The sequence below is a fragment of the Lactuca virosa genome, chromosome 1 (assembly GCF_052849685.1).
Source record: "Lactuca virosa cultivar CGN04683 chromosome 1, Lactuca_virosa_CGN04683_v6, whole genome shotgun sequence".
In the NCBI taxonomy this organism is placed as follows: Eukaryota; Viridiplantae; Streptophyta; class Magnoliopsida; order Asterales; family Asteraceae; genus Lactuca; species Lactuca virosa.
This window is the reverse complement of record NC_136426.1, coordinates 206,087,351-206,112,390: the sequence shown is the minus strand read 5'-3', so window position 1 is coordinate 206,112,390 and position 25,040 is coordinate 206,087,351. Positions and strand designations below refer to the sequence as shown.

The window sequence follows — 25,040 nt, the reverse complement described above, 5'->3', positions numbered from 1 at the left end:
AAGAAGAATGCCACCACGCAGGAGTATCAGACATGTCGACAACACACCAACAACTCCACTGCCACCAAATCCACAGGTGGACTCCACTACCTTCCAAGCTGTTGTGGCAATCGCCCTAGCACAAACCAGTACTAATGGTACAAAGGGAAATGAAAATGGTACCAACAGTTCTAATCATGGAGAAAGTCACGGACACAGAAGAGGATGCTCCTACAAGGACTTCTCGAATTGCAAGCGCATACCTTTTTATGGAAACAGAGGTTTCATTGCCTTGACCAGATGGTTCGAGAAAATGGAGTCAGTGTTCAAAATTTTCTCGTGCTCGGGAATAAGTAAGGTCAAGTTTGCGGCTTGCACATTCGCTGACGGAGCCCTCTCCTGGTGGAATGGCCACGTCAAATCACTAACTCTCCATGTGGACAACTCTATGAGTTAGGAGGATTTAAAAATCATGATACTGGAAGAATACTTCAAGTTTGAGACGTGGAAAGTAGGGTGTACGTTACTAAGTTCGCGAGGTAGTTTGAGTTTGTAAGCTACAGGGCCGATTCTAGCGAGAATCTCGAAAGGCCCTACGTATATTGGATTTAGCTTCCCACGCTTTCCGAAACATATCAAGCCCTTCTAGGGTGAGACTTTCAATAGAACGCGGCCTCCAACCTGGAATTCCAAAGGCTTCCTTCTCTTGTCTGCATAGCTTTTCTATCGGTCTCTATAGGCTTTCAATCGCTCACGAATTTGAAAGATATTCTCTGTCATTTCCTGAATGATTTCAGGACCTGTGAGAGTGCTGTCAGGAATTCGTCCTTTAGCTAACTGAGTGTTGCCCACTTCAGCCCAACACAGAGGAGATTTGCGCATACGGTCATAAAGGGCTTCAAATGGAGCAGCCTTTATGCTCGTGTGATAACTATTGTTGTAGGAAAACTCGACAAGGGTTAAATGAGTATCCCATGCCTTCCCAAAGTCTATCACACAGGCTCGCAACATATCTTCCAAGGTTTGAATAGTCCTCTCACTTTGTCAGTCGGTTTGCGGATGGTAGGTTGTAGTCATGTCCAGCCTAGTTCCTAGGGAACTTTGTAGCGACTGCTAGAACCTTCAAGTGATTCTACTATCTCTATCAGAGATAATGGATATGGGAACACCATGCAGTTGTACAATATCCCTAATGTAAGTTCAAGTTAGTTTCTTCATCTTATCAGTTTCTTTGATAGCCAGGAAGTGTGCGGACTTTGTTAACCTGTCTAAGATCACCCATATGGTATCGAGACCACCCGTTGTCTTGGGCAACTTGGTTATGAAGTCCATTGTGATCCGCTCGCACTTCCATTCCGGTATCTACGGTTGTTGAAGTAAACTTGAGGGTTTTCGGTATTCGACCTTAACGTTGGCGCAAGTAAGGAACTTACGCACAAAGGTAGCAATCTCTGATTTCATGATAGGCCACCAATATCACTTTTTAAGATCCAGATACATCTTATATGAACTCGGGTGGATGGAATATTGAGTGTTGTGCTCTTCGGTCATGACCAAGTCTCTGAAACCACCGTGCTTCGGTGTCTAGATCCGATCCATGAGATATAAGGCTCCGCCACCCTTGACTTCCAAGTTCTTATCCATCCCACTAAGGGATTCACCTGCCACATTTTCAGGTTTCAAGGCTTCAAGCTGAGCCTCCTTAATTTTTGTGGAAATATATGAATGGATAGTTACAATCAACGATTTGACTCTACGACCAGAGTATTCTTTCCGACTTAGGGCGTCAGCTACTACGTTGGCTTTACCGTGTTGATAACGAATTTCGCATTCACAGTCATTGAGTAGCTCGACCCACCGTCGTTGTCTCATATTGAGCTCCTTCTGGTCGAATATATGTTGAAGGCTTTTATGGTCTGTAAAGATAGTGCTTTTTGTACCATACAGGTAGTGTCTCCAGATCTTCAGAGAAAATACGACTGCTCCTAACTCAAGATCGTGTGTGGTGTAGTTGACTTCGTGTGTCTTCAGCTGTCTTGAGGCATAGGCGATGACCTTACCTCGTTGCATCAGAACATAGCCAAGCCCTTGGTTGGATGCATTGCAATAAACTATGAAGTCTTCTATCCCTTCTGGGAGGGATAGTATCGGTGCGCTGCATAAGGCTCGCTTTAGCGTTTGGAACAGTTTTTATTGTTTCTGTTCCCAGTCAAAGGCCACGCCTTTCTGGGTCATTGTAGTAAGTGGTTTCGCGATCCTAGAGAAGTTCTGAATGAACCTGCGATAGTAGCCAGCGACGCCTAGAAATTGATGAATTTCTGTAGGCGTCTTCGGTGCTGATCAATTCTCAATGGCCTTTATTTTGGAAGGGTCCACATGAATTCCCTCTTCACTAACAACGTGACCCAAGAATTCGACTCTTCGAATCCAAAACTCGCATTTAGAGAACTTCGCGTAGAGCTTCTCTGATCGTAATGTTTCTAAAATCTGACGTAGATGCTTACTATGCCCTTCCTTACTACGAGAGTAGATAAGTATGTTATCAATGAACACAATGACGAACTGATCCAAGTAAGGACGACATACCCTATTCATTAAGTCGATGAATAATGCGGGTGCATTAGTCAATCCGAATGGCATCAGTACAAATTTGTAGTGTCCATAACGAGTTCGGAAGGCTGTCTTGGGAACATCCTCCTCTAGCACTCGTAACTGGTGATACCCGGATCTCAGATCTATCTTTGAAAAGTAATTTACCCCTTGCACTTGGTCGAACAAATCGTCTATGCGAGGTAGAGGGTAACGATTCTTGACGGTTAGTTTGTTTAGTTCTCTATAGTCGATGCACATATGGAACGATCCGTCTTTCTTCTTTACGAATAAGACCGGTGCTCCCCAGGGTGAGAAGCTTGGTCTAATAAAGCCCTTGTAGAGCAGTTCGTTAAGTTGACCGGATTGCTCCTGCATCTCAGCTGGTGCCAGACGATAGGGCGATTTGGCTACTGGGGTAGCCCCTGGAACTAAGTCGATTCTGAACTCTACTTGACACTGTAGACGTAATCCTTGTAGTTCCTCTGGAAAGATGTCGGGAAAGTCGCGTACTTCTGGGATGTTCTTTATGTCTTTTGCATCTTGGCTTATATCAACCACATGAGCAAGGAATATGTGACATTCTTTTCGCAAGTACTTCTAGGCTTGTATGCTCGAGATGATGCAAAGGTTCGTGTCGAGTTTGTCGCCGTAGATCACTAGGGTTTCGCAAAACGGTAGATTAAGGAGAACAACCTTCTCGTAACACATGATGTCGGCACAATGAAGACTTAACCAATCCATGCCGATTATGACATCAAAACTTTTAATTGAGACCAGCATGAGGTCGATTGGAAATGAATAACTATCTAGAGTTAGTGTACATCCTATGTATATACTGCTAGTGGTCTCAGTCTTTCCGTTAGCCATTTCTACAGTGAATGGTTCTTTTAGTGCACCTGATTGTTGTTTAAGTAAGTGAGCAAATTTCTGGTTCACGAAATTCCTCTCCGCTCCACTATCAAACAATATGCATGCATATGAGTTATCGAGGAGAAACGTACCAGTGACCATCGTAGAGTCGGCTACCGCTTCCTCGTGGGTTATAGCCAAAACTCTTCCCACTCCGCTAGCGTTCCCTGCCTTCGGGCAGTTCCTCTTGTAGTGACCCACCTTGTCACATCCGTAGCAAGCCTGACCCATACCAACGTCGGGGACTTAGTTGATTGTCTGTAACACCCGTCAAAAGTAGGTCAATAACAATCACATGTGATTATATCAATCATGTAATTTGATTTTGTTAAAACTAGTAATGTAGTAAACTTACTATGTATTTCATGATAATTCTAATATAAATATGAATATTCATACATACTTTATAGTATAAATCAAAGTATACATCCATACCATTCCAAAAATATAGAGAACGCCTGAATCTGACTTCGCGTGAAGAAGTTATGATAAACAGAACACTATAAATCTCTATAATAAGAGGAATTTAAAATAGACATAGAATTAGCTATTTAAGTCTAAAGGAGAGCTGTAGTACTTGTAAATACCTACGCGTGCATATAAAGAACGTCAAAAATGGAGTTCGTATGCAAAAGTTATGGCATTCCGAAGATTTAGCTTTTAAAAACCCTAAACTAGCTAATTCACGACGTGATTTTTATGACACTCGCGACTTGAGGAGTCATTCTGTCATAATTCGGAATCTAGAAGCTGCGAGAGAATAATATCCAATTCACGACGTGAGTTTTATGACACTCGTGACGTGAGGAGTCATTCTGTCATAATCCGGAATCTAGAAGCTGCGAGAGGATAAGATCCAATTCACGACGTGAGTTTTATGAAACTCGCGACGTGAGGAGTCATTCTGTCATAATCCGAAATCTAGAAGCTGCGAGAGAATAAGATCCAATTCACGACGTGAGTTTTATGACACTCGCAACGTGAGGATTCATTCTGTCATAATCCGAAATCTAGAAGCCGTGAGAGGATAGGATCCAAAATTCACGACGTGAGTCTTATGACACTCACGACGTGAGTGTCATAAAAACTACTATAAATAGCAAGATCGACCCATTTACTTCCTTACACCATTTCCTTTCTTCCTCTCTCACTTGCTGAAGCCCTCTTGCATCCCGAGCCCCGACGAACTCGCACGCTGACTGTTTCGCTTAGATATCATAAAAATCACGCTATTAACATGAGTTTCACGGCCCCACTTTCTAAAGTTTTCGGGGGAAAACGCATGCTAAATATTATATATACGTTATTATTATGTCTATATGATAGTATATTAGTATCAACGTGGATAGTTATAATAACCGGGATATAGTTATTTCGTATATGAAATTATACAACTATCGTAAAGTTGTTTGTATGTTATTGTTATAGTAGTGTACTAGTGTAGATCTTGAGTTATACTTAGGATTATATATATATTTTGTGTGCGATATAGTTCCGAAGTTATATTCGGAAGTTCTATATGTTAAGTTATAAAGTATGTTGCTATTATTGGTTTTATGTCAAGATAAAACTTGGTATGTTATATGTTGTTATTGATAGTTTTATGACAAGATAAAACTAGAAACGTTATATGTTGTTATTATTGGTTTTATGTCAAGATAAAACTTGGTATGTTATATGTTGTTATTGATAGTTTTATGACAAGATAAAAGTAGAAACGTTATATGTTGTTATTATTGGTTTTAGGTCAAGATAAAACCTGGTTTTACTTCAAGATATAGCGGTTATACTGCCTAAATATTATGAAGTTAGAAATAATGTTTAAAAGCATAGTCTAGTAACTTAGGGTTTTAGACATGAAAATGCTTTTGTTGTTAGAACTATAGAACGCCGTCAAAGTCTACATGAGCTACCTCATTCATCAACTAAGATTGGGGATCTTAGTGGAAGTCCTCTGACCTATAACCGTTAATCCCGTGTGAGCGAGGAAGTCGTGTATGAATAAGATACGGGTTGACGACCCCACTCGTGGTTGTTAATTACAACCCAAGACAAGCGAGTGACGATTCGTTCCTTCTATTTTTATTCCGGCGTCGATGAAGCGTGCGGTGTTGTTCTCATGGTAAATCATGAGTGTATTGTTCTCATGGTAAATCATGAGTGTATTGTTTCTCATGGTAAAATCATGAGTGTATTGTTTTGTCAGAGGTTTTGTTGTCAAGCTGCGGTTACGGACTCATGGTAGCAGGTTGTTAGAAGCATTATACTTTGTCGTTATACAAGTATTAATGTTAAGTATAAGTTTCCCCCTACTTATACCCTAGGTACTACTTATATTAAGTAGATAATTATACGTAGCACACATACTCGTATAGAATTGAAATAGATTTATACGTAGTGGTTTTTCTCGTATCGAATTGCAATAAGATTTATACGTAGCAACTTTTGTTTGTATGGAATTACAAACACTTATATTTATAGTATATGAGACTTATAGGTATATACTTATTTGGTAAGTAAACTTTTATACCTAGGATATATAAAGTAAATGTTGGAGAGTCAAAATTATACTTTCAAAACTATACTTTTGAACTTGAGAAAAAGTGTTATTTTTATATGGAGTCAAAACCTGTGAACTCACCAACTTTATGTTGACGTATTTTAAATTGCATGTGTTTTCAGGAAGTTGATAACTATGATACGAAAAATGCCGTTACACTGCCCGGTGTTTCTGCCGATGGCCGGGGTGTGACAGATTGGTATCAGAGCTATTAACTATAGTGAACTAGTACTTTCTTAGGAAAACATGTCTATAGTTTAGGACTTACTCTGTTAGGTTTAGGTATATCCCTTAGCCTACAAATATAAAGTATTATTAATTATACTACTAAAGGACTACTTACGGGAGCGATGACAAGGATAGACATGTCGATTTAGGTTGCTAGATTTCAGAACGGCTATATGTTAAAATGATCCTGCCCTTCGACTGTCCTGACTGGCCGGTGCCTTATCAGCTAGACCTAAAGTAACAAACAATAACTAATAGAGCATGAATACAACAAAGAATAAATATAGAGTCATATATGAAGACTCAGAACCGCGATGAGAATACACCTAAATACCCGGAATGTTTTTGATCTCAAGGATTTAGATCAGATATTCCAACTAAAGTTCATATGTGCATAGATCTTATCACAACTAGGTGTAGGTGTACAACTATATTTTATTATGATCAGATCATATGAACTATTTAAATTGGGAGTAATATTTGATAGACTAAACACTTGGTGATCTAAAATGTATAGGAACTAAACAAAATGCCTAGAAGAAGTAGCGCTCGGCTAAACCTTAACCAACGACCAGCACCACAACAACAACAACCGCAACCACCACCACCAGAAACAAACCCTCCAATAAGTTCAGCAGAACTTGAAGAAATCATAGCCCAGAGAATCGCTGCAGCTCTTGGTAATGTCACAAGAGGAGGAGTTAGAAATGAAGGTAATGTAGGGACCGCCAGAATGTGTACCTACAAGGATTTTATGAATTACAAACTTAAGAGCTTCCATGGAACGGAAGGGGTCGTTAGCTTAACCAGGTGGATTGAAAAGACAGAGTCCGTATTTCAAATAAGCTTCTGTCCGGACGATTGTAAGGTACGATTTGCTGCGTGTACCTTCGCTGATGCGGCATTAACTTGGTGGAACAACCATGTTAATACAATGAGAATTGATGCTGCAAACTCCATGCAATGGGAAGAGCTGAAAAGGATGCTAATAGAGGAGTATTGTCCAAGAGAGGAAATACAAAATCTGGAACAAGAGTTGTGGAAGCTAACAATGAAGGGTTCCGAGATAAATGCTTATACTGCTAGATTCAATGATCTTGCGTTGATGTGTCCGACACTTGTAACCCCAGAGTACAAGAAGATCGAGCGATATATTTGGGGTCTAGCATCGCAAATCAAAGGAATGGTGATCGCATCGATGCCTACAACATATGACAGTGCAAAGCGTATAGCTCATCAGCTAACCAGCACAGAAATCCAAGTGGGATTTGTAGCTGAGTCTCCTGAATCTGGAATGAACAAGCGCAAATTTAATGGGAAGAATCCCATACAATCATCTGAGGAGAGACAAGATGTGGCAACTAATTATGCAACCACAACAGCAATACCCCTACAGAAGAAAGGCTTACATTCTTGAAGATCGAGGTGAAAGCTTGATGATAGTTGAGAGAAAACTTGAGTTCTTGACTTGGAAACTGAGGGAATGGCTTAGAAATGAAAGGATAACACTCTTATGGAGGGGGTGTACGAACAACATGGGTGTACGGCCGCACACACATGTGTACGGCCACACACTCATGTGTACGGCCGTACACTCCCACTAATGGAGTGTTCGACTCTATTTCAATGCGAAGAACTTTAGCTGATACATCCCTAAACCCAATGCTTGAATGTACTGAGCTTTGAACCTTTAAACAGACTCTAAACAAGGGTAAAAGGTAGCAAAAACGAGTCTGACACACGGTTGAATTGAATGGATGAACTTACAAGGCAACGATTTTCGGGTTGTCACATCCAGTGTGGTGGAAGCTGCACTTGTTGTACTTGGGCAAGCTCCCAACATACTGATTCATCGGCGCAGTAGCAGTAGGTGTTATTGCAACATGAACGGCCATGACCAGCTGGTTTTTGGCAGCGTTCTGTGCTGCGTTTTTCTTCTTGTTTTCCCAGAACTTCCGCTTGTTGTCAGCGACTTTGGAGGGTTCTGGAATGGCCGGGGTTGTTGTCGTTTTCAGGGTGCAGACTCCATGATCAATGAGCCACTGTTCCAACCACTTGCACTGTCGAAGGTAGTGGGGTTTGAGGCTAAAACATTCCCCTGAAATGGAGGCACCAGCCCCCAGATATACCTCTCTATCTTCTTTCCCTATGTAGGGACCATTCCCGGACATAGTGCCACCAGATCGTTGAATCTGGCAGTATATGCCACTATGTTGGACCCCTTCATGGTTAGGCTCCAGAGTTCCTGTTCAAGTTTCTGAACCTCACCCCTCAGGCAGTACTCCTTGATCATGAGCTTCTTTAGATCTTCCCAGCCCATAACATTAGCCACTATTAGAGTTAGTGATTTGACATAGCTATTCCACCATGTCAAGGCTCTACCCGCGAAGGTGCAGACAACAAATTTAAGTTTGCTTCCTTCCGGACAGAAACAGATCTCAAAGATCGATTCCGTTTTCTCAAACAATCGCAAGAGGGTAATGATTAGGATAGTCCCGTTGAAGGACTCGGGCTTGTAGTTTGTGAAGTCCTTATACGAGCACTCCCTAGAGCGCATTGGAGCATCACCTTGAGTGGAATGAACTGTTGTTCCACTCCTCCTAGTACCACTAGCACTAAATTGGGCTAAGGCTGTCGAAACAGCCGCAAACACTGCAGCTTGGATTGCTGCCGGATTGTATTGTGGAGGAGGTGGAGGTGGTTGCGTTGGAGTTATCGGAGGGTTGCGTCTCGGTGTTCGACGTCGAGGCATCTATCAAATATAAGTTTACAAAGATGAAGATGATAGTAAGAATTAATTGTGTGTACAATGAGAGTGATCCATTGACTAACTCTCCATAGCCTAACAAAACAGATAAGAGTATGACTGATATATAGTTCTAACAGTAGGAGCATGAAAGCACTTGGATATGGATTTCCCAAAAGATTTGATGTTTGTCAATAATATTGGCATTAATGATGTAATAAGTTCGGGAAAAACGACCTAGAAGTAGGTCTTATATCAAACCAAAATAAGAAAATGTTGACAGCATAGAGACCTAGCAATAGTACTGGAAAGATAGGAATATTTATAGGGAAAAGTGCTACATAGAGCATAGATAAGAAGGCTATTCCTTAAACCAAAAGAAAGGACCAGTAGAGCATCTTCTACCGGCGATGGGTACCCCTCGGGTGAACCCTCAAACTTGCCAGCTGACGCTCCACGTCCAGAAGATGTCGTTAATATACTCTTTGGCTTGCTCGGAGCTCTATGACTTCAGCTCGAGTTTTAGCCAATTCTTGCTGTAGAGTCTGATTGTCTCTCACAGACCTTCCGTGAGCAACTTCCAGATTGTGAATACGATCTGTATTGGCGTTCGTGTCCGCATCAAGCTCCACGGTTTGCTGAATGGCTGTCATTCCTATCTCAACATTGTGAGCCACACGGTGAACAAAGATGGGAAGAATGCTGTTTGCAGATCCTCCCTCGCTTATGTTGTAGAAGCTTCGGTCTCCGTTGTAAGGAGGTGGTTGTCCCTGTTCATGACTCCATCTACCCAATTTCTCCGTCCATAGAGGCGTCGGGCCTTGAAAAGCCGGACGAGGGTTAGGATTTGGGATTGGAGCTACCAGGGGTAGGTCATTGACTTCTGGCTCGGAGTCAGAATCCTCCGGGAAGTTCTCTGCGAAGTCATCATACAAAGGGATTGGATGATTCTCTTCTGGCTCTACATCGAGCCATTTACCAATACCTTGGTTGGGAAAGTACGAGTCGCCAGGGAGATTGAATCCATCCATGTTATCTACGCGAGAGTAGCGGTAAAAGATATAATTAATAAACGTACTAATTACGATAGTTATAAGATGATCCTTACCAATACTCGAACACTTGCGTAGTGCATACCGATCATATGTAATCAAAACAGGATAGACCTTTGAATAAGTGATCCTAACTCTAAATCCATAACCAAACAAGGAACAGGAAGTAAAGCAAAGATCACAGATTCTAAGTCTATGACACCTTAGTCACATATAACCGTAACTGTTGATATACTAATAAAGACCTTTTTAGTTTCCAAATAAGTAATTATAGAAGCACAAAATACTCCTATAGTATTTTAAGTTTATGTTTTGTTCAAAAGATTTCATTGTAGTAGTCTTGGTAAGTTTTTACACTTGCTGCAACACACAACCATTCCTTGGCACATGCTAATCACTTCTCCGAAAGATATAGTTGATCAGGCTATATCACTCCCATATCTGATTGTATGTCCCCAAGCCTACTTGTGTTGTCCAACAACCGCAATACTTTTGTTCTGTCCTAGTGACAGTGATTTTAGTATGAATTCAGGTATGTATACTTCGGTTATATATTTTATTATTTAAAAGTATAAACTCTTGGTCAGAGTATTTTAATCTCGATTGTGTTTATAGTTGTATATCTTTTATGGGTTGATATACTCAATTCACTATAAACAAAGCTCTGATACCAATCTGTCGTACCCAAAAACCGGAACGACGGAAACGTTTTGGGGCGGAGGACGGCATGTACAGTATCACAACAATGCATAATACTAAACAAGCAACAACATCATCCATTACATTAATAATATAATTTAATAGAAGTGTGTTATGTGTATAGTTTATAAGACACCAAAATATGAATCAAAATAGAAGACGAGTCCTGTATATGCTCCGTCTTCTCAAAACCTGGTCCAGTATACCTATCTACTGATGACCTGAGAATACAAGTTATTTTGAAAGAGTAGATCAGCATTTAAGCTGGTGAGTTCATCAGTATTTTAGTGTCATTGATTTGTATGAAAGTGTTTGTAAATGTTTGTATCTCCTAGAAAATCCTATATTTTCTAATTTAACTGAAATGTAGTCTTCTACCAAGACACGACTGTTCCGTATGTTTGTACTTGTGTAAAAGTGAGCGTTATCCCAAAGACTGACTATCATTTACCAAAAATATAGTTTACATTTCCGTTTATGTGAGAAGATCACAATTTGAATGTAATGGGAAAATAATAAAGATGTACTTGTAGTTTTTGTATATAGCAACTACCGTTGTACTAACTACCTTAAAACAACTGATTTAATTAAGGTAAAATGTGATGAGGTTGTAACCGTACTTGATTGACTAGTAAAAAACGACGATCAAAGATGTAGAAATGGTATGACATTCGTCACAGGTAGACGTGCAGGTCCCACTGTAGCTAGCAGCAAGGTGTAGGATGGTCAATCCTGTATAGATCTATACACGAATTCACGCTCTCCCTCTAGGAGACTCTGGTTACAAAACGTGACACAACAGTAAATTACCATGCCATGAAGTAGTGGCTCACATTAATGTTATTGTATTCTTGTGTTTGTATAGTGTGTTCTCTCTGTTCTAGTGTATTTTATGTTCTCTTTGTATAGTGTAGTGTATATTCTCTTTGTATAATGTTCTCTTTGTTTCTCATCATAGTATGCTCTTTCTGTTTCTCATTATAGTATGTTCTTTCTGTTTCTCATTATAGTATGTTTGAACTGACTAATGTGTGAACTGACTCTTGTATGTTTCATTGTACTAGAAATAGTGAGTAGTAATTCCCTAAACTATACCTATTATAGCTTACTGGTATTGTTGTTTGAACGACTGAGTATGTTTGTACACCTTTTCTACCCAAAGGTGCTGAACTGATGTAAGAAATTTTATATCTATACACATATACATAATATATAACTAAGATTTAAACGACACTCGGACAAACAACTGGATACCCTAAGTCCACAACCAAACAAGGAACAGGAAATAAAGTGAGTTATCAGTCCTAAGCCCTTTCAACCTTACTTATATAACTATATCTATATAGACATGATTTTGACAATATATAAGTTTAAAAGAATTTGATAAAGAGTTTAACATATAAAAGTGTTTTAAACATAAAAAAAGGAACTTTAACCATTTGAATGGTTACAGATGACGTGATGTCAGTTTATAAAAGGTTTTGAAATGGTTTGCTTGATAAATAGTTTGAAGTATAAGAAATCCACTAGTTTGATAGTTTTTAATCACATGTGATTGATATAATAACTATAATGTTTCTACTTGTATCCCCCGCATAAAAGCATTTAAAATCATTTAAAATCATTTAAAAGATAAGTTAAGGGGTACGAATGTAAGATCGATATAGGATGCTAAGTGTCAAGTGAAGCCTCGAGCACAAATGGATCCTATTAAGCATATAATGATACATATGTATATATAACTAATCATGCAAGGAAACCACTTTAGGGACTAGTAAACACTTGGATAGAAGTGTTTTAATCACATATGATTGTATCCAATAGAGTTTACGGCCACACCTTTGGAATTTACGGCCAAGGGGAGTTTACGGCCATAGGGCATGACTTTAAGAGGTGTTTACGGCCCTAACAAGCATTCACTAAGTGTTCACGGTCCTGGGTTTGGACTTAAAACTAGTTTGCGGTCAAGATACACACCAAAACAAGGGTTAACGTCCATGCAAGGATTTACAGCCCTAAACTCTTGATGTTCATGCATTTTATGATGTTTTAAGGCTAGGAATCATGTGTTTATCAAGCCTAGCTAAAAGATAAAAGAGATACATAAACTTTTGAAGGCTTCTAAGGAGTTCACGGCCCAAGAACAAGTAGGTATTTTTGGTGTTCTTGGTGAAAGTGAAGAAAACTTGAAGATCTATCCAAAAGAGTTATTTCATGGGTGAAAACATGAATCTTCACTAGATATAGAAGGATATCAACTCGAAAATGGAAGGATTACTAACATGTTTGAAGATCAAGGTGAAAGTTATTGATGATACTTGAGAGGAAATCAAGTTCTTGAGATATAAGATTGAGAAAGAGGTGAAAAATGAAAGAATATCATATATGAGGGGAGGATTTCATGGCCAAGGAGGTGTTTACGGCCGTAAACTCTAGTTTACGGCCGTAAAATCCTCATGATGGAGTTTCCGGCTTGAATGTTGCACACCGAACTCTCGTGGATACTTCCTAACACCCAATCCTCGAATGTACTAGGCTTAAAACACTTAAACAGACCCTAAACAGTGCTAAAAGATAGCAGAAACGAGTCTGAGTTTTATTGAATTGAATGGCTGTACAAGATAGAAATTTCAGGTTGTCACAAGAGTTCCCAAAAGCCAATAACCGAAATGTTGGATGCATGGGAAGAGTCCTAGCGATGGAACATGAAGAGGCGATGAAAGACGCCGCAGTGGTTACTAGTACGTTTCTCCTCAATAACACATATACATGCATACTTTTCGATAGCAGTGCGGAGAGGAGTTTCATGAGTCATAAGTTTGAACATTTCCTCAAACAAAAACCTCAAACACTTAATGAAATATTTACCGTAGAAATGGGTAACATGAAGACTGAAACCACAAACGACATATACATAGGATGCACCCTAACTCTAAACAACTATTCCTTCCAAATCGACCTAATGTCGGTTACAATAAGGAGCTTTGATGTTATCATTCGCATGGAGTGGTTAAATCCTCACCATACCGATATCATGTGTTACAAAAAGGTTGTTCGCCTTAACCTGCCACGTAACAGAAGCCTTGTCATCTATGGTGACAAACCTGGCACAAACCCCGAATCGTCTCTTACATCAAGGCTTAAAAGTACCTGCACAAGAAGTACCACACATTCCTAGAAGACCTTCTGGGAGTACCACCAATGTGACAAGTCGAATTCAGAATGGACTTGATTCCTGGAGCCACCCCAATAGCCAAATCACCAAATCAATTTGCCCTTGCCGAAATACAGGAAGTGTCCAGTCAGCTAAACGAACTACTAAGTAAAGGATTTATCAGACTAAGCTTCTCACCTTGGGGGCACAACCTTGTTCGTAAAGAAGAAAGACAGTTCATTCCGTATGTGCATTTACTATCGGGAGTTGAACAAACTCACCATCACAAACCGATATCCCCTACCCTGAATCGACGACTATTTCGACCAACTGCAAGGATCGAGACAGTTCTCAAAAATTGATCTAAAGTTGGGATACCATCAGATGCGAGTCTAGGAAGAAGATATCCCTAAAACGACATTTAGAATTCGCTACGGTCACTATGAGTTCGTGGTGATGCCTTTCGGATTGAATAAGAGCCCGCAGTGTTCATGGACCTAATGAACCGTGTATGTCAGCCTTACTTAGATAAAATTCATGATAGTATTCATCGACGACATACTAATCTATTCACAAAGTAAGGAAGAGCATAGTCAGCACCTACGACAAGTCTTGGAGACGTTAAGTACGGAGAAGCTATATGCGAAATTTTCGAAATGCAAATTCTAGATTCGAAAGGTGGACTTCTTGGGACATGCGGTCAGCAAGGAAGGGATACATGTGGATCCCTACAAAATCAAAGAAATTGAAAACTGAGAAGCGCCAAGGAAACCGACGGAAATCACTCAGTTCTTAGGCCTTGCTGGCTACTACAGGACATTCATACAAAATTTTCCAAGATCGCAAAGCCACTCACTACCTTGACTCAGAAAGGAGTGACCTTCAACTGGGAGGATAAACAAGAAACTGCCTTCCAAACGCTAAAACAAGCCCTATGCATTGCTCCGATCTTGTCTCTTCAAAAAGGGACAGAAGACCTTGTGGTCTACTGTGATGCATCCAATTAGCAGGGGCTAGGTTGTGTACTCATGCAATGGGGAAAGGTCATTGTCTTTACCTCGAGGGAACTTAAGACCCACGAGGTCAACTACACCACACATGACCACGAGTTGGGAGCGATAGTGTTTGACCTAGAAGATCTGGAGACACTACCTTTACGGTACAAAGTGCACAACACATTCTCAATCAAAAGGAGCTCAACATGAGACAACGGCAATGGGTAGAGGTACTAAATGACTACGAATGCGAAATTTGTTATCATCCAGGCTGTGTAGTAAATAGCGGTGGGACATCGGAGGGATACCGGTTACGATAGCTGGCAAAATAGCGGTACTAAATAGCGGACCAAAACAGCAGTATCGAAAATAGTTGCGATATTGACTGATGTTTGACCGCTATTTAACTGATATTTGAAAAATATCGCTGGGATAGCGGTGAAATGTCGTTTATAGCTAAAGTTTTTATTAAATCACTTCCTTTATTATTAAAATATGGATATATGGTGGGGTTTTTAAGGGATGGACAAACATTTTCTTCAAAACATTTCTAATTTACTATATGTTTTACATAATGACCTTGTGTCCATCCAATAGAACAAAAGGTTATAAAGGCACTACGTAATAGAAAAATACCAATATACCACCGATATCCCACCACGATAACCTATATATCAAATATCGGCCCTTAGCGGATATTTGATTTTGCACCGCTATAACTGCATAGCATCCAGGAAAGGCCAACATAGTAGTGGATGCCCTATGTCGAAAAGAATAGTCAGGCCACCGAGTAAAATCATTGACCATGACCATCCATTCACACCTACCCACGCAGATCAAGGAGCCGCAACTTGAGGCTTTGAAACCTGAGAATGTCAGAAGTGAAGCCTATCGATGAATGGATAAAAACCTTGAGTTCAAGGGTGATGAAGCTTATTATATTTGATTTTATGATTAATTTACCAAAATTGTATGCTAGTTTTAGGCTTCAAGCTTTGGAAATTTTATTGCATGTATAATTAGAGAAAAAATAGATCCAAAGCTATTAGGGTTGCATGTGCACCATAGAAGTGTTATAGTGCTTAAAACCCAACAGTGGTATCAGAACCTAGGATTGTTTTCTATTATATTTGATGCTTGTTAATTTTCAAAGCTGAAAAAATAAATTTTCTGGCCTCGAACTGATGAACTCGCCGAGTCCAATGCCTGATTCGACGTGTCCACTCAGTAAAAGGGCAACTCGACGAGTCCAGTTCATGTACTCATCGAGTAGATGCTTCAGATGGCAGTTTTTTTGGGATTTTTGGTCTGTTTTGGATTAGGATCATTACCACAAAATGTCTTATTTCATAAAATTTGATTTTGTTGGTATGGTAATGATTATACTGATCCAATGAAAAGATTATTGTCAAAGTTTTAAGATAACTGTTTGTTATATGATAAGCAAAGTTACTTGTAAATTGTTGATATGAATTATCTTGCCTTATGAGTTAAATTAGATCAATCCTAGATTATATTATAATTCTATTTGTTAAAATTGATCTAAATGCTTTTCAATGACTTCCATAACTTGTCCTCAAGTTTTCGAACATGAAAGGTCTCATCCATTAAAATGAAATTAAACTCATAAGTTATGGAAATGAAAAGGTTTACAAGAGTTACAAAACTTCCCCTCAAGTTTTGGTATTTGAAAAGTCTCAAATTATGAAAACATTAACTCTAGTAATTGAAAGGTTTCAAAAGATGCATCTCTTGGGTTCATAACTTAAAAATTAATTAAATAGTTTTAATTTTGAATTTTTAATAACCTTGATGCCTTGAATAGTTCAATTACACCTTATGGACTTTATTAAATTAATTAAAGTGTTTAATTTAAAGAGAAGATTAATAAATCCATAATGACATGGTTTAAGTTTAATTAAATTAAGAGTATAATTTATTAATACATTAAACAATTTGGTATTTTAAAAGTTTAAAATACACCCTTATACTATATAAAATTAAAAAGTTTAATATATTATATGTATAGGTAAAAAGTCAGTCTTATCGTTAGTAGGCGTCATTCACGAAGTCAGTCTATAAGGGGGTATAAGGTTACTTCCTATAAAATGGTGGTTTAATGGGTGTCCACTCTCACCCACCGCTTCCTTGACTGGTGGAGGGTCGTTAGCCAAACCGGTAGGATAGGACATTAATTCTCATTAAAAGTATAATGAAAATACCAAGTAACTAAACACTTATAAATTCCCAATCCTAGTTACTTAGGAAAAATGTGAATTTGGTGCTAACCCATGAAATTGCACTTTGCACCTTGTTAAGTCGTTAGTGTAGCGTGTATGGTTAATCGACACACTAATATGGGACTGACAGTGTGTGGTAAAGGCTAGGTTGATGTTATCATGGATCAACAGAGCGTGTGTGGTTAACCGGCACATTGATTGGATGATTTGTAGCATTAAGTGTACCAAGCTAATTTGCATGGTTATTCACACCTTGTTTGTGATCCTCGGCATCCCAGTCACAAACTTGAAGGGCATAATGGAGATTAAACATGCCATTGAAAAGTTCAATGAATCTCAAAGGAATCTAGGAATTTAAATTCATTTAAAACTCAATAACCAATTTCGCTTTTCATCGTCGAAATTGGTAAATCGTCATTTACCTACGTTCAAATATATTACAATTGGATTACGGCACCCCTCTTCCGAATTGTAGAATATTATGTTGGATCCTAGCCTTAATATTTCATTTGGGTGTTATATTAAGGACTTAAATCAACTAACTTGAATTTCTCCCATCATAGATGTCTAGGTCAGACAACTACGGTCTTCCTGAATCTTATGGAAAAAGCTTTCCTCATGAAGATGATATGCCACAAGACAATCAAGGTGAAAGATTAATCCCTTCTTCATGCTGTAGTGGTACTTCATTTCCTCCACCTCCTCCAATAGTTCTCCCTAACCCACAAGTTCAAAGACTTTAAAAGTTCAAGGTCACTCAAACCCTATTGGCACGCTAACACCAAGATGGAAGGTCTATGTGTGCACATGTCTTGGAGATGAAGTCAGACATTGACAGGCTAGGAATGTTAGGAGTCGTTGTTTCAAGGAAGTTGGTTGTTTACATGGTTCTTCAGTCACTTCCCGATTCGTATAGTCAATTTGTTAAAGACTACTATATGACAGGCCGCGACATGTCCCTTATCGATCTTACCTATTTGATAATTGTTGTCGAATCAGCAATGATTTGGCGCACTGGTAACACAACTTTGATTGGAAGATCTACTTCCCAAACTTCCATCGACATTGACAATGGAAACACTGGAAGTCCAGAAAAGATTTCTCTTTCCAAGGAAAAGGGAAAGGCTAAGTCTGAGATTGTTCCATGTACCATTCCCAAAGTGTCCATATGTTTCTATTGCCAAGAGAAGGGGTATTGTTGCAAAGCTGTCGTGTCTGCCTGAAGGATCATAAGGATGGTAAAGTCAAAAAGTTTGACTCTGCTTCAGGTAAGTCAACTATCTAACTCTATTAAGTTCCTATTGGTAGATTCTTAATACATGATGTGATAAGATTACATTTTTATGTTTTGTAGGATCAAAGGATGCTACGAGTTATGATAGATTTCTTAGGAATATTTAGAAACATAGTTTTCATATGTACTTGCATTGTAAGGAAACGTTTTCCACATTTTATAAATAAAGAGAAAATTTGATTATATCTTATTTATATTTCCTTGCAATGGCATTTGTGAAAATTGATGTTTGTATGTTTCTATTTTTAGCAATATGGATTTGATTCTTTCATTTGTGGTAGTGTCATAATTTACCAAATAGGGAAGATTTTCATCACCCGAGTTTCAATTGTCTAGAAACTTGGAAGCGTGCAACTTGTATTGTGTGATGGATGAGAACCTTCGACTTTCGGAAATTAAGACTGATTCCTTGTTCACATGTATATGTGAATCAAGTGAAGGACTAGGGGATCGGGTACACTTGGTTGTGTACTGGTCAGGTGTACACAAAGAACGATATGACTCTTCGGCATGATTTACTAAAGTTTAGTAAATATGGTTATACTTACAAGATTGAGTGTAATTCTGAACCATTGGAAAAGTTTTGATGTATAGCAGAACGAATAAGAAGAATCTATTACGCAGAAAGATAAAAGTTTCTCCAATCTAAAAGGAAAGGAGAGTACATTAGTACCGTGTTTAATGATCATCTTAATGATTATGAAAACCATATCACAATTGATCCTATAAGGACACCTTAGTGCTCTTGTATGTCTAAGAAGAGGAATCGGGAATTGTTGAAATGGTTAAATCAATTAAGGTGAATCGTACTTCGTTCCAAAATCAAGTCTTAGAGTCATACTCGAAGATCATGCCTTGAGTGACATAATCTTAGGAAGGTTTATAACACAATCATAAAATGTGGAATGGAAAAGATGTTTTATTACTCCTTCACATTTAAAATTGGTTAATTGTGATGTCTTGGATAAGACAAAGACCAACTGAGACCAATTGTGTGAAGTGTTTTGTCTTGATAAGAAACCACACTAACGCTTGAATATTTGTTTGTCAAGTAACTTTTCTTGACAAAGAGAGTCTTTCATGTCAAGAGGTCAGTGGGAGTGTTAAAGATATTGAAAAGCTTCATTAACTAATCAAGAATAAACCTATTGTTAATCACTAGCACACAAATTGAGGTTTTTAACCTATCGTGTTGCCATATTCTTATTTTTGTGCACATTCCAGTTTAAGTTGACTATGCATGCGAGTTCTTTGAGTACTCAATTGTTTGCATACCAACTTGAAAGCAATGGTAGACCCTTGTGCTACCAGGTGGCAAGAAATTAAGATTGAACAAGTTCAGTCCATATGATTTTGGGATTTGTCACTAACCTTGTCTTGTGATTATGGTTACTACAAAGTCACATGTATAGGAACACATACACCATAAAATCTAAGTGTCATAAGGTTTCTCTCCAATTCATGAAAATGATTGTGAGGAAACACTTTCACTAAGTAGGTTTTAAGGAACATTCGGAACTTATTGTTGTATATTCTGAATTGTTTACACACATATGTGAGCTTTCTAATAAAAGGTGTATGAGCTTAGATAAAGGATTATCAAATCATCTCGTATCATAAATCTGAACTTTTGGTGAGAAAGTTAACAATTATTGATTTCTAGAAGTCGAACTGATTTCTGGGTACGTATCAAAGCTAGTGGGAGCATAAGTGTTATGCTAGTAAGATAATAATCATTATGCTAGTGGGAGTATGATTATTATGGTAAGTGTTGGGAGTTAGAAATGTTAATTATAGAAAACAAATTTTCAATTTGCAAAGTTATAGGGTTTGAGAATTTGTTTTGCTATAATTAAGGGAGAGGAACTTATACTTCATTTCACATCTAAAAGCTTAGATTGTGAGATTTTAATCAAATTTAGTCAAGGACGTATATGAATGTTATGTTGAAAATGTTTGACATAAGGAAATTCCATATATGGAAATGTTATAGCGAGAGACTGGTAACGTATCAGGTCTTTATGTAAGACATTATGAATCGTGTCCCATGTGCTTCGGGTATAGGATCGATTGCATATGCTATAATATTTATGTGTTATGAATTTTCCAAATGCCTAGGGCATTAAGAGGGAATAAGGACTAGAACCGGATATGGCTGAAGTTGTTAAACAATTTCTAAGGACAATCCTAGGTTCGCTAAGGATTGGTCACTTGAGGGCAGTTGGAAGTATAGTAATGAATGGACCATATTGATATAATTCTGAATAGATAGGATTCTATTAAGAATGGATAGTCATATAGAAATTATGGAAAAGTTTCCATAATGGGAGTTAGATATCAAGAATCTATGAGTAAGTTAGAAACTTTTATGCAAGAAGGATGTTTAAAGGAATGTACTTTCAATATGAGACTTTGTATCTATGGAATTGTCTTGTAACAATCTCCAATGGAAAGTTTTGTAACTGGAAAAGTCACATGTCACACCCCAAAACCGGAACGGCGGAAACGTTCTGGGGTGGAGGACCTCATGTCAAGTATCACAACATATGCAGTATAATAATCAAAGTACAACAACCATTGCATTAATAGTAAAATTTTTACGTGAGTTACATTTAGCAACAACATCAAAAGTAAATACAGAGAATAACATAAGATGCAGCTTGGTACTAGGCTGACTTCGCAAAAGCTCCCGGAGTGTACCTGGCTACGGATGACCTGAGAATACAAGTTATTTTGAAAGTGAGTATCAACATTTTTAAATGCTGGTGAATTCAGAAGTATTTAATGACATTGGTATAAATACGTGTTTTACTTCAAAAATATCCGAGCTTGGCTACTGCCGGTGTCAGCATCTGCTCCTGCGACTTTGAGGATTAATGACGGTCGTCACGGCCGGGTAGATGCGCCTGCAGCGAAGAACAGGTTTTCAGCTGACAGCAGAGGACGACGACAAGGGTAAAGATTATGTAATTTTTGTTTTCTTCGGGTTTAAGTATTTACAGTTTTTTTTTTCTTTTTCTCCTCAAAGTTCTTTGCTAATTTCTTTTATTTAACGGGTTTATAAGAATATTTTTTCTTTTATTTAACAAGTTTGAAAAATCAAATATAAATTAAGATATTTATAAATCAGATTTTTTCCTGGATAAGTATCTACTAAGATCCAAATAAATCTTCATATATATTAGCCATTAAACTAATTTTTAACAGGTGTCCATATAAAAATAATTATATAACTTATAAAAAAATTCAAAAATAATGGGTGTCCATGGACACGCTTGGCCTATAGGTGGGATCTCCCTTGTTTCTACCCATATTCTATATGTACTGTGCATAAGAAACTAAAAAAATCTAATTACCTAAAATACCCCTTCCCTAAGAAGATGCTATTTATTTTTCTAAATCACCCATAATTTCCATGTTTATAAGATAGCAGAAAAAATGCATTGCTTTTTTTTTGGATTTATAGTGTGGTATTAGTAACTGTGTTAAGTTGCATTGCATTAAAGTAAGATGGTAAAAAATAGTCATTTTACCCCTAAATAGAACTTATTTTGTTTCCCTCTTGTAGTTTATCGAGGAATGTAGAACGTTAATGGTGGAGTATATAGTATCAGACGAGGAGTCTATGGTTTCTTGGTGTTTCTCATGGAGCAATACCATGTAAGAGATGCTTGACACAATTATCACATTAACCATTGTTAATTTTCGTAAGTTCATTAAATCCAACATTAGTTTTCAAACTTAGACCAATTTTACAAATATATTTGGATAAATATTCTATACTATGTTATTCTGGCAATTAATGATCGACCATAATGGATATTTACCACCAAACTTGATCATCGGGAATCATTCGCCCATTTGAAGTTTGTGCATGTGTTATGTTTCTTGCATGCTTATCAAAATTCATTCAACTGTCTTTGATATGTTCTAAAACACATATTGCGTTAAAACAAAAAATGAATCCAAATATACTTTAAATGCAAATTCGCGATAAATATAGCACAATGTGCAAATATCAAAACACCAGGTATGAGTAATCCAATAATCATCAATATAAACTTTCCGACAGAACTTTCAAAAAATCAAATATTTTTCGTTGAGCTTTCTTAAACTTATAGATTACAACTCGAGGGAATGTAAAACGATAAATATGTGTACAATTTTACCTTATGTACGTTATTAACATCAGTTTCTTCACGTCATTTAATTTTAAAATAAATATAATTGTCGGTATATATTATTGTTATGATTTCATTTAACATAATCCAAATGTATCTTTTCGTGAAACCATTAATTTTGTAGCCAAACATTATAATAAGTGTGTGCTAATTACACCCTTTCATGTTGAAAGGCTAAAAAAATGAATATGGTATACTCAACTGGGAATAATCACAATATCAAATGATAGAAAATAATTCTCACTTAAACACGAAAGAAAAATGTTTCAAGTGTTTTTGAAAAAAATATAAATAAAGATATTGTGGCCATTTACAAATAAGAACTGTTAAAAAAATAGTTATTTATAGTAATGAGTACTGTGGCCATTTACAAATAATTAAGAGCTGTTAAAAAAAACTACAAATAAAAAATCAGGTACAACTTTGTTCATCAAGCACCAAAAGTGTCATTTTGCGTAATGGTTGGGCTGTATGTGATGATATGTACAATTTTAGGGGGAGGTTGATGCAAATCACCATCGCTGGAGATCAGGGTTAGGGTTGACGCCCACATTTTTCTTACTATATATATATTAGATGTTCAGTTTCATTTTAATACGATTTCACAACCGCTGTCATAATCGACCCTGTGAATCTAATAGCATTCACACGGAATATTTTTTCTATATGTTCAAAGTATTAAACTACTGGCTAACAAGGATGTGCATATCTGAAAATCATCCATTGTTTTGATAAAATTATCGATCTGCGTCTTTTTCGGTCATCATAATCACCAAGACTTTTATGTGTCGATTACGAAAAAAAAATTCTCTATCATGCTTCTAGATCCAAAAACTAGCAAAGATCCACAATATTTTAAAACAAAAAACATGTAAGTCAACTGATACGTCAATTTATACCATTCTGAATCATGTGTTTTGTAGCTGTTTTGTCCTTTTTTTGTTGTTTCGAAGTTTATATATGTTGTTCGCCTGTCACTCACACTATTTTTTTGATCTGTTGTCAGTCTAGTAGAATCAGATCGGTACCAGTTAGGTGTTCATAGCATTTCAAGAGTCGGTTTTGTGGGTTTGTCCAGAGGCCACTCTACCTAGCTTACCCTTTCAAAGGTAAGTTTATAATATGTTTTCTTATGTAATTGTTTTGATGCCAATAAATTTTTAATTCTCAACTTTCCAATTTATGCTATATCAAGTAACGCTTAAGTAAGGTCTAAATCTGACATCTTGTTCCATTCTTACAGAATGATGTTTGGAGATGATGGCGATGTTGACAGAAGTTGGAGATCTGATCACTAGATCTTGACATGCTCATTCCTTAAATATATATCAATAAATTTGGTCCCTGTAGTATAGTGCTTGTTTTAGTTTTGGTACAAGGTTAAAATGGTCATTCAAAAAAAATCCAATTATGCTGCGTTTTCATTTCTGATTGTTAGAATTATCCTCCTTGCAGTGTGAAAGGGAATATCATATACGGTGTTTGAGGGAACACAAGAAGATGTATCTGAAGGTGTGTTAATTTGAATCTGAATTTGCTAAAATTATCATCGTTTTTCACTCGATTTAATATGAGATTGTTGATCTGAAGGTGTGTTTTCATTTCGGAGGGATCGGAATCGGAATCACATATTCCGATGTGAAGTGGATTGCTTTCCTTGGGAAAGATGTGAAGTGGAATGGTGACATTCTAAGGAACATCTTTGTTAGAAATGGAGGTGGTGGGTCCTCAAGGTGGAATTACTTTTCAAGATGGTTTTTGTTTGTCTTTGCATGGATAAGTAAAGTAAATAATGAATGAATGAATAATGAATACCAATTTGGTGGATTTATATTTGATGGTTTTAAAATATAGATTTGATGTATGTTTCAAGATTTTTCCTTTGTTGAATATGTAATTATTGTTAATTTTTTCATGAATTTATATTTTTTTTTATATCCAAAACTCGCCGCTAGCCTATCACATAAACTCTATCTGTAATCTATTAGTGAGTTTTTCTTAAATTTCGTCGATAGTCCGTTAGTGAGTTATTCTTTTGGTAATTTTTACAATAAAGTATATTTGTCATTGATCGGTTACTAATAACCGACGTAAAAATTCGTTGCTAAAATTTGTCGTAGCCGTCGGAAATCCGTTGCATATATGATATGCCTTTTTGGGAATCAGATGTATGATCAATACAGTACACCTCTATAACCTTCTTTCCACGTCTAATACAAGCATCATAAAACCAAACATAGACCTGTCTAACTCCTTAGATTGTTCCGAGTAAAATAAACTTACTCTTCTATAACCATACCTAAAGTAGATTAAAAAAACTTTTTATGTAAAAAAATTAATAATAAATAACTTTAAAGGTGATAATAAACCTTCAATGGCTCGATGATATCACAATCATTTTTTATTTCATA

At 37.4% G+C, this 25,040-nt stretch overlaps 1 long non-coding RNA gene across 1 annotated transcript; it reads left to right on the top strand.

The window, feature by feature from the left end:
* Positions 1–23,374: 23,374 nt before the first annotated feature.
* LOC145108370 (uncharacterized) lies at positions 23,375–24,462 on the top strand. Its single transcript, XR_013708219.1, has 5 exons — positions 23,375–23,500; positions 23,636–23,738; positions 23,873–24,008; positions 24,085–24,141; positions 24,220–24,462. It is a non-coding gene; the product is annotated as an uncharacterized LOC145108370 (long non-coding RNA).
* Positions 24,463–25,040: the final 578 nt, after the last annotated feature.